General features: G+C 41.4%; 1 long non-coding RNA gene across 1 annotated transcript; it reads left to right on the plus strand.

Moving 5' to 3' along the window:
• Window positions 1-620: 620 nt before the first annotated feature.
• LOC117823805 lies at window positions 621-1,184 on the plus strand. Its single transcript, XR_004633499.1, has 3 exons — window positions 621-667; window positions 813-956; window positions 1,104-1,184. It is a non-coding gene; the product is annotated as an uncharacterized LOC117823805 (long non-coding RNA).
• The last annotated feature ends 9,165 nt before the right edge of the window (window positions 1,185-10,349 follow it).

Here is a 10,349-nt window from a genome sequence, read left to right on the forward strand (position 1 = left end):
CTTCTCAAGTATAATGTCGACTCTGTAAATGATTGTGCCTTAAAATAAGTCCCTTTCTCAGCTACAGTTACCCTCCTTTGTTCCATCACCATGGAACGATCACTGACGAGGAATCACTGGGACTATTTTAAAAACTGTAAACATAAATCATTTAAATCAATAAAATCATCTTTAATCAATGATTTTAACTACGTGTTTGTATCCGAAGTTAGTAGCCGGGTAAGAAGTGGGATAATGTTTGGTTAGCAGGTTATTATGGGGGTCAAGACCGCGGCGCAAAGTCTTACCCTGTTGGGGTTCTTTTTCCCATAATAACCTCCTAACCATACGTTATCCCTTCCATAAAGCTTATATAACCATACAGAAGACTTTGTTATTTCAAGTATCTCTGCAAAATGAGCTCATCTCTTCACTGTGTTGATTGGTTGTGTGTTCTCTGTAGTTGGGATGGAGTTCCTGAAGGCAGGAGGATGCATGTTAGTCCTTCTGGTTCTTTGCTACAGTCTGGAGGATCAGGTACAGAGACCGTCTATACATACAGGAGGTTTTATGCGCCACATCATGAGATCGTGCAGATTGTTGGATTGGATTTAAGATACGATTTTCTTTTTACAGGAAACAATGGTTCTAAAAGCCTCACACACCCATACCAGAGAAAAGAGAGCAAGTGAGTCACATATTGATGAACAGATTGAATACCAAGAAATGTCTCAACATTAAGAATGGTGCTGTTTTCTGTGTCTGTGAAGATTTCTCTTCCTTGTCTCTGATGTAATTCCATCCTGGTTGATGTCTGTTTTATGTCTCTGCAGCCAGTTTAAGTTTCTCTGATTATATACTTGAAGTCACCTTGAACATCCCGGACCTGGAGGCTCTTCGAACAGCTTTAAACACCTTTGATTTCCCTTTAATGATCAGCAATACTACTGAAATCACCAGCATAGAAACGACAACAGGTAAAACGTCCTCTCATGTTGTTGCTCTGTCACAATGAGACGACTCTACTTCTCTCTCTCTGTCTGTGTGTGTGTGTGTGTGTGTGTGTGTGTGTGTGTGTGTGTGTGTGTGTGTGTCACTGACCTGGATCTCCTTCCTCCACACAGTGTGTTTACCAACAAATACAAATGGATACCAGTGCATATGTGAGCAGGACTTTGCTTGGTCAGGTGACATTTGCACTGAACATGGAGCCTGTGATGCCTTCACTGGTGACACGTGTGGATGCATCAATGCTCTTCCATCTGATGGTCAGTCATGCCGGTCTAACGGCAGTCTAACAGGTAGGCCCAGCATCATTACACGGTCTGTAACTCCATGGATGAGCTCGCCTGGAATGCTGATTCAGTGTTTGTCTCTTAAGTTCTGGTGGAAAGATCCAGATCAAACATGCTTTAAACATAAAACCACATGATGTTTGTTCCACTTGATGGAAAATCGAAAACAAAAATGCGTGTTTGAGTAAGTTCTTAACAATCAATTAACCGATACTCGATTCATTGTTTACACCCCTCGTTCAAACTCATTTGAGTTATAGGTGTGAAAAGGATCCAGTAATCTCTCAATGACACATTTAATGAGTAGGTGAGTCATTCTCAAGTCTTAAGCGCTGCATTGTGGTTTTATAAAGCCAAACTAAACACTCCTTGTTGTTCCTGTTTCGGTGAGTCAGCTGAAGGCCAATCATTTACAATTATAAAAGTATTCAGTATAAGTTAAATAGTGTCTGACCATAAATCAGGATCATTTGTGGCCTCTCTAATTATTTTAGACTCTAGTGAATTTTGTCTAAAAGATGGATCTTTAAAGCCCGAATCTTAATGCTCGGTTTGTGACTACCTTACCTTTCATTATTCTTTTAATCCCCATAACACACGAGTGAATGACTACTCATAATTCAGGTAAAACCTTTGTTGTGTAAAGAGAAACCATGGGTTGTTTCATAAGAGAGTTTGAGTCCCGAAATCTTTCACATGAGAGAGATTTATGTCAGGAGCTCATGTTTAGTTTTGTGTTTCCTTGTGTTTCATTCCTTGGTTCCTCACCGTGTTTATTTGTGTACTGACGGACAATGATCCAACACAGGTCAGGGGAAACTAAATACACAGTCATTAACACAGGTGTGAACACATGACACAGGTGTGAACACATGACACAGGTGAGACTAATGAGGGAATCACTAAAGGAAAGAAACACTTAAGGACAGGAAGTAAAACTAAACTGGAGACACAAGGATTCAGAACTACAAAATAAAACAGGAAACACAAGGATTCAGAAATACAAAATAAAACAGGAAACACAAGGATTCAGAACTACAAAATAAACTGGAAACACAAGGATTCAGAACTACAAAATAAAACTGGAAACACAAGGATTCAGAACTTCAAAATAAAACAGGAAACACCATGATTCAGAGCTACAAAATAAAACAGGAAACACAAGGATTCAGAACTACAAAATAAAACTGGAAACACAAGGATTCAGAACTACAAAATAAAACAGGAAACACAAGGATTCAGAGCTACAAAATAAAACAGGAAACACAAGGATTCAGAACTACAAAATAAAACAGGAAACAGGACTAGACTAAGAAAACACAACAAGAGACATGGATCACTAAACACTCTGGAGAGAAAAAGGATAACTAATACAGAATAAACACGGGGATGAACCTAGGCAAGAAACACAAGAACTAAACTAACCATCAACTCATGACAGATTTATTTTTACTGTGCATTTTAAGAGAAATAGACTCTTTGGGATAAGTATGAACTTTAACTCACATGTAAGAGATGTTAAAAGATTTGAGCTGCTCTGCTAACATCTGATGTTTGATTGGTTAACTGATGGACTTCATTAGAAGTTAGGCTTCCTTGAGAAACACTGCAGAGAAAATGCTGTAGAAGTTACAGTTCAAATGTTTATACTGTGGACCAGGGGTTCCCAAACTGTGGGTCGGGTCCCCATGGGCGGTCGCGAGACTCAAATGGTGGGTAGGGCGATATCTTCCAGAATTTTTTTTTTTTAATTATCTGATCTAGTTAATTTTTACCCATCATAGTCAAAAATATTGACAAAAACAGTAGCTAAACTTGAAATAAAAACCTTGAAAATAGTAAATGTAATGAGATTTCTTCCTTGCTTTTTGCCAGATGACTCCTAAGTTTAGGGTTAATAAACAGTTAATTATCAAAAGCATCAGTAGCAGCAGGTTCATTCATAACAGCACAGGAAACACAGACACATGCTCATATAGGTAGGGTCATTTTCTGCAGACCAGCTACATGAAGACACATTAAATCACTTTGAGAGACAGTGGGGGTTGCGAGTCTCTGGCACCTATATTTTGGGGGTTTGGGGCTGAGAAGTTTGAGAACCCCTGCATTAAGCCTGACGGCGTAGCCTACGCTGGGGGTCAGCGTAGCTCCCGTACCTACGCAGAGGCCTATGGGCGTAGCTGACATGCTTCTTCTCTAAAATGTAACTACGCGCAGAATCGACATGGACCGCAAGCCCTGTGATTGTAATCATGTAATCATGTCTGTATGATAAACAGCAACATGTATCAGCTGTAGATTAACATAACACGCTCTGAATCTCTGTGGAAAAGTAAACAGAGATCGTAGCGGGGCTGGAAGGAGGCCACCGACTATCAGAGAGGCCGCACTGTTGCTGCGCGACACGGACACATCAACGCACAAGTATGTGGTGCTCATGTCCGCGTCAGCCCCTGCTGCGTAGGGGCAACGCAGAGGTATAAATGAGCCTTTAGACTACATGAGAGCCTGACGCTGGATTTGAAAAACAAAAAACAACAATGAGACTGGGAAAACGTTGTGTTTGGTATTTTGCTGTGTTGCAGTGCTTGTTGTGTTGAGGTGTTTGGCCGTGGAAGCTGGTGTAACGTTGTGTTTACATGTTTTGTTGTGTTTGGGTATTTGGATTGTGGTATTTGATGTTTTGCAGGCAGTGATGAACAGTAACAAAGTAAATGTACTTAAGTACATGTATTGAGTATCTGTACTTTACTTGAGTATTATGTTTCGGTGAACTTATTACTTTTACTCCATTTCAAGACAAATATCACTACCACTATCAGTGCTCTAGTTACTCTCTACTTTATCTTTGAAGTCAGCTGATGAGTTCTCTGTTCTGAAGTCAGATCCCAAAGACCGTGACCTGTTGGTGTCCTTGTGTTTGGTTTGTCTCAGTGGTGTAGCCGTACCTGGGTTGGGCGTAGATCAAACGTTCTTCAGATCAGTGCGTTCATTTAGTCGTGGTGATGATGGCTATGACTGAGGAGGATGATGATTCTCTACCTGAGCACCACGGCCATATTTTAAACCCACGTTTGAGGTTTAGAAATAAAGAATGATTGTTTGTATTGTTGTAAATCTCTGATCTGTTTACCACACAAACTTCATCACAGCCTCCAAAACATCAGCATCTAACATGAGAAAGCATGTGGAGGTCTGGAGCTAACACACTGCTTTGATTCCAGAGGAACATTGTAAACTTGTCTGTGCTTGTAGTAACTTAGTTTAGATTTCATGGTAGACTTTTTACAGTCATGGCCAAAAGTTTTGAGAATGACACAACTATTAATTTTCACAAAGTCTGCTGTTTCAGTTTTTATAATGGTAATTTGCATATACTCCAGAATGTTATGAGGAGTGATCAGCTCAACTACAATTAATAACAAAGTCCCTCTTTGCCTTGAAAATGAACTTTATCACCAAAAACACATTTCCACTGCATTTCAGCCCTGCCACAAAAGGACCAGCTAACATCATTTCAATGACACACAGGTGTCACACACATTAACACAGGTGTGGGTGTTGATGAGGACAAGGCTAGCGATCAATCTGTCATGATTGAGTGACTGGACACTTTAAAAGGAAGATGGTGCATGACACCATTGTTCCTCATCTGTTAGCCATGGTTACCTGCAAGGAAACACGTGCAGCCATCATTGCATTGCACAAAAAGGGCCTAACAGGGAAGTTTATAGCAGCGAGTAAGATTGCACCTCAGTCAACCGTCTATCAAATTATCAAGAACTTCAAGGAGAGAGGTTCAATTGTTGCCAAACAGGCTCCAGGGCGCCCAAGAAAGTCCAGCAAGCGCCAGGACCGTCTCCTGAAGGTGTTACAGCTGCGGGATCGGGCCACCACCAGTGCAGAGCTTGCTCAGGAATGGCAGCAGGCAGGTGTGAGTGCATCTGCACGCACAGTGAGGCAAAGACTTTTGGAGGAAGGCCTGGTGTCAAGGAGGGCAGCAAAGAAGCCACTTCTCTCCAGTAAAAACATCAGGGACAGACTGATATTCTGCAGAAGGTACAGGGACTGGACTGCTGAGGACTGGGGTAAAGTCATTTTCTCTGATGAATCCACTTTCCGATTGTTTGGGGCATCTGGAGGAAGGCTTGTTCGGAGAAGACGAGGTGAGCGCTACCATCAGTCCTGTCTCTTGCCAACAGTGAAGCATCCTGAGACCATTCATGTGTGGGGTTGCTTTTCTGTCAAGGGAGTGGGCTCTCTCACAATCTTGCCTAAAAACACAGCCATGAATAAAGAATGGTACCAGAACGTCCTCCGAGAGCAACTTCTCCCAACCATCCAAGGGCAGTTTGATGATGAAGAATGCCTTTTCCAGCATGATGGAGCACCTTGCCATAAAGCAAAAGTCATAACAAAATAGCTCGGGGAACAAAACATTAAGATTTTGGGCCCTTGGCCAGGAAACTCCCCAGATCTTAATCCCATTGAGAACTTGTGGTCAATTCTCAAGAGGCGGGTGGACAATCAAAAACCCACAAATTCTGACAAACTCCAAGCATTGATTATGCAAGAATGGACTGCCATCAGTCAGGATTTGGTCCAGAAGTTGATTGACAGCATGCCAGGGAGAATTGCAGAGGTCTTGAAAAAGAAGGGTCAACACTGCAAATATTGACTTATTGCAGGAATTCTGTGTAATTCTCAATAAAAGCTTTTGATACTTATGAAATGCTTCTAATTGTATTTCATTATACCATAGAAACATCTGACAAAAACACCTAAAAACCCTGAAGCAGCAGACTTTGTGAAAATGTAATATTTGTGTCATTCTCAAAAATTTTGGCCATGACTGTAGATATGAAATCATGTTTTCTAGATAAACAGAACGGAGCAGAATGTTCACCCATGCATTCTTGACTGACCTCATGCTTTGTGAAAACACATTTAAAGATATTTGAAAAAGTACTTTGAATACTTCAGTATTTTTAAAAGTACTCGAGGACTTTAACTCAAGTCAGAATCTGACTGAACAACTTTCACTTGTATTGGGGTAATGTTGGACCAGGAGGATCTATACTCTGACTTCAGTAATGAAGACATGTATCTTTGTCCACCACTGTTAGCAGGGCTGTAGTATTAATTACATATTTAGTGCTCCTCTTAATTGAAAATGTTTTTTAATCAATTTGTCTTTTATCAGTTTGCATCTTTTGTGTAAACTAAAAGTTTTAATGAAGCATTAGAAGCCAGTTCTATCATAACAAGAAAGGACTGAGAAGTACGGTGATGAAACTGCTTCACTTCAACTTCATTTCCTTGAAGCAAACTCTTGGTATGAGAAACGCAGCATGTTGATGACCATGTTTGAAGAAAAGAAGATGCATGACTTGTGGTAGAAAGTATTTAGGGCATCCAAATTCAAACTTCAAAATGATCTCTCTTTTTATTTTGTGTTTTCTTTTTTGCAGAGTTAACAACACCAACACCATCCACCACAGCAACAAATGGTATGATACATGAAATGTGAAGAAGGAAGGTCTGTTGATGTTTTAAAGCAATAAAGCTCTTAGCTATACTTGTGTTTCAAAGGTTATTCATACTAAATGTGTGCTTCTCTTAAAGCTGTCAGAAGTGGACTATGATGTTTCTCTTTGGTCTTAGTTCAGTAATCAAGATCTGGAGATTTGTTGTAAAAATGGTTCCATCTGACAGTTACATCTGACCAGGTTTTGACAGTAAACATGTTTGCCATCAGACCCAAATTAACTAAAAAACTAGCATTACATTGAATCACAGTACATATTAAAAACATTAAAAACATGCAGTAATTCATGTTCTGACCAATGCGGTTGTAGAAATCTGGGCCTGTATGCACGTCCAGCCATTACACAAACAGGGTTATTAGTCTTAAAGCTGGGGTTGGTAATCATATTTACATACACTTTTTGTTATACTGGTTAAAATGATCTTTATGTCCTGATGGCAATCAATACATAATGTGTTCTTAAAAAAGAGGTAAAAAAAAGCTGCTATCTACAGCCGGAGTAAACCTGGGAAAACACCAACCAATCACCGTTTTTTGGCTCCCCAAATTTTAAACCAATCAAATCCCGTCCAGCCGTTCTGCCCTCCTCCTGCGCGTACATTTCCCCGGCGTGCACTCCTCCAAGTCCCCGTCTCCTGCCTCTGCTTCCCCTGACTCTATTTACTGCCCCTCTCGCTCGTCCTCGGGCCTGTCCCCTCTGACCTGATGAGGTGCTTTGCTCAGGACTGTAGTCCGGATCAGAGTCTCTCACCAACAAGCAGAATAATTAATGACGTTCAGTAAGTCCTACAAAAAATATATATTTATTGTAGCGTCCGTCCGGACGCTGTAGTGATGACGAGCCGATTGGTGAACACGTTGATCTTTAATAACCGGTCACTGTCGGTCGTGATCACGCCAACCAACAAAACAACAATCAATGTTTGAATGAATGAAGAACTTCTCCTCTTGTCTCTCCTCTCTCCCGCTCACACACTCTACACCTCTAACTTTTCTCCTGATATCGTGTCACCAGTACAACTGGATAATGCTAGCATGATAGTTGTGAGTACTAACAGCAGCCATGTTTGTTTGTGTTTTTAACTTTCACTATGAGAATGTTTTGGTGAGGACCGGTTTTGAATCAGTCACCATCATATGGTCGAGAATCAGCGGCGCTCCTGCATGTGAGCGGGGGGGGGGCGTCGTTTTGGAGGAGCTCCGAGGGAGGAGGGGAGGGGTTAGACGGAGTCATGAGGAAAAGCTACATTCAAATTCATGCTGGTTTTCCGAGACTACCAACCCCAGCTTTAACGTAGCGTTATGGAACGGCCCATTTGGACGTAGCGTTAGCCACATGCACGACTGCATATAATTGGCCAATTAACTAATTGCGCCATGAAAGCGAGGCTGGTGCAAAACGTCATAGGTCAAACAACAATAAACATGGTGAGTGGTACCGGAGTGACTGAGAGAAGATCAAGAACAAACAATGTTTCAGGTGAAGAAGAAATGGACATTTGATTAGAGGAATATAGAATGAACAAACAGCTGTTATCAGCAAGTCAATCCTCAAAGATAACAAACAAGGAGAAAGGGAAAGTTTGGCTTCAGATCTTGAACCGGGTAAATGCGTGTGGTGTTTCTGAGCACGCTCAGTAGAAGACCTACAAAATAAAATCAGCAACATGAAAGCGGCTTTAAGCAACAAGCACCGGCACCAACATGGTCCAGGTGGAGGACCACCTGTCCCCCTATTAAAGGATGAGGTCGGTCCCTAAATATCCGTTGTCTTCTCATATTTCGTCTTAAACGGTAACACATAAGCACGATGTCATCTATCCTTTAAACTGCCTATCAGGTGCGGTAATCCTGCTGTTAGCACCTGTAATGGTGGGGTCTACTGCCATTAAATGTAATGCTTTGTTTGGGCGTAAACCTGGATCATGCAGACCGCTAATCCATTTTTCTTTCACCAATTGTACAAACGGCCCGTTTCCATCACTGATGGCTGGACGTGCATACGGACCCTGGAGTTGTTATAAATACTGCTGCTAATGCTGGTTGAAGACTCCTGTGATAGATGTGATCTTGTTCCTCTACAGACCTGCTGGATATATCAATAGTGCTTGAGTTCAACATCCCGGACTTCAGTTTGGTCCAATCACTGAGGAACAGTCTGAGTAACATCACGCTCCCCTTCGGCCTCCATCCATCAGTGATAGTAGAAGACTTCAATCTGACCACAGGTGAGACCTTCAGCTCCTGCATGTATTTCTGTTTTCCTTTGTTTACAGTGTATTTCAAAGTTGGCCTTGTTTATTGTTGTCTGTTTTAGTGTGCTCTCCAAACCAAGCTGGAGGACTTCAGTGTCAGTGTGAGGAGCAGTTTGCATGGTCATGTGACAGGTGTGAAAACGGCGGTGCCTGCAGTAATGCCACAGGGCAAACCTGTGCGTGCATAAATGGACTTCCTGAGGGAGATCAGTTCTGTGAACCAATCACAAGTAGGCTTTATGGTTTTATAGTTTCAGAAATAAATGTGACGCTGTTGGCAAATCTTTTCAAAGTGAATGACTGCTCTTTCTGCCTGAATGTTTTCACATGTGTTCAACATGAAATGTGTTCATTTCACTCTGAAAGCAGAGTAGAGTCTTACATGATTTATGATTCCAGTTATAATGTCAGAATTTTATTTTACTGCAACAACTAAATGTTCTTGTTTTGATAAAGTCCTAAATGTTGCTCTTCAGGTGTTGCTCAGTGTCCAACTCCAACTCCAACTCCAACTCCGACTCCAACTCCAACTCCGACTCCAACTCCAACTCCAACTCCAGCTCCAGCTCCTGGTATGGTTAGATCTTTGCTCTGTTTTTCATTGATTTAAGTTTAGTTAACTCAAGCTGATGATTTAACTTAAAGGTGACATATCATGCAAAAAGGACTTTTTAATGGTTCTCTACCTGAAATATGTGTCCCTGTCTACAAACCCCCCGAAAATGAAAAGAATCCATTCTGCCCCTGTTCTGATTTCTCCACCTTTCTGTAAATGTGTGTGAAAAGAGCCGTTTCAGTTTTCAGTGTTTTTCATACGTCACAACGACATCCGGTCTGTAACAGAGTCAGAGCTGTTCAGTCCATAGACTGTATAAAATACAACTCAACCCCTCCTCCGTTTTTCATTCCCTGCACACGTGTGCTAACAAGGAGCTTAGGAGGGAGGCATGCTAGTTTTAGGCTGTCTTAATAAACACAAAGGTCAGTTTTACTCCCCACGTCTGCAGATTTGAAGATCTAGTGGATGATTTTTATTGATCATGGAAAAGTGCTAGCGCTAGTTAGCATAGCCACATAGCTACATGTTCGTAGCTGTGTACCAAGACACACGTCGACATACTGATAAATAAAACAACAAGAAACACTAAATCTGTGACCAATGGTTCAGAAAGGTCCTGCTGCAGGCGCCTCTCCGTCAGGATCAGATTCAGAGGGTTGAAGTAACGCGGGTCTGTGAGCAGCCGTGTATATTCAGCCAACATGTAAACATTA

This window comes from Notolabrus celidotus, chromosome 13 (genome assembly GCF_009762535.1).
Source record: "Notolabrus celidotus isolate fNotCel1 chromosome 13, fNotCel1.pri, whole genome shotgun sequence".
Classification (NCBI taxonomy): Eukaryota; Metazoa; Chordata; class Actinopteri; order Labriformes; family Labridae; genus Notolabrus; species Notolabrus celidotus.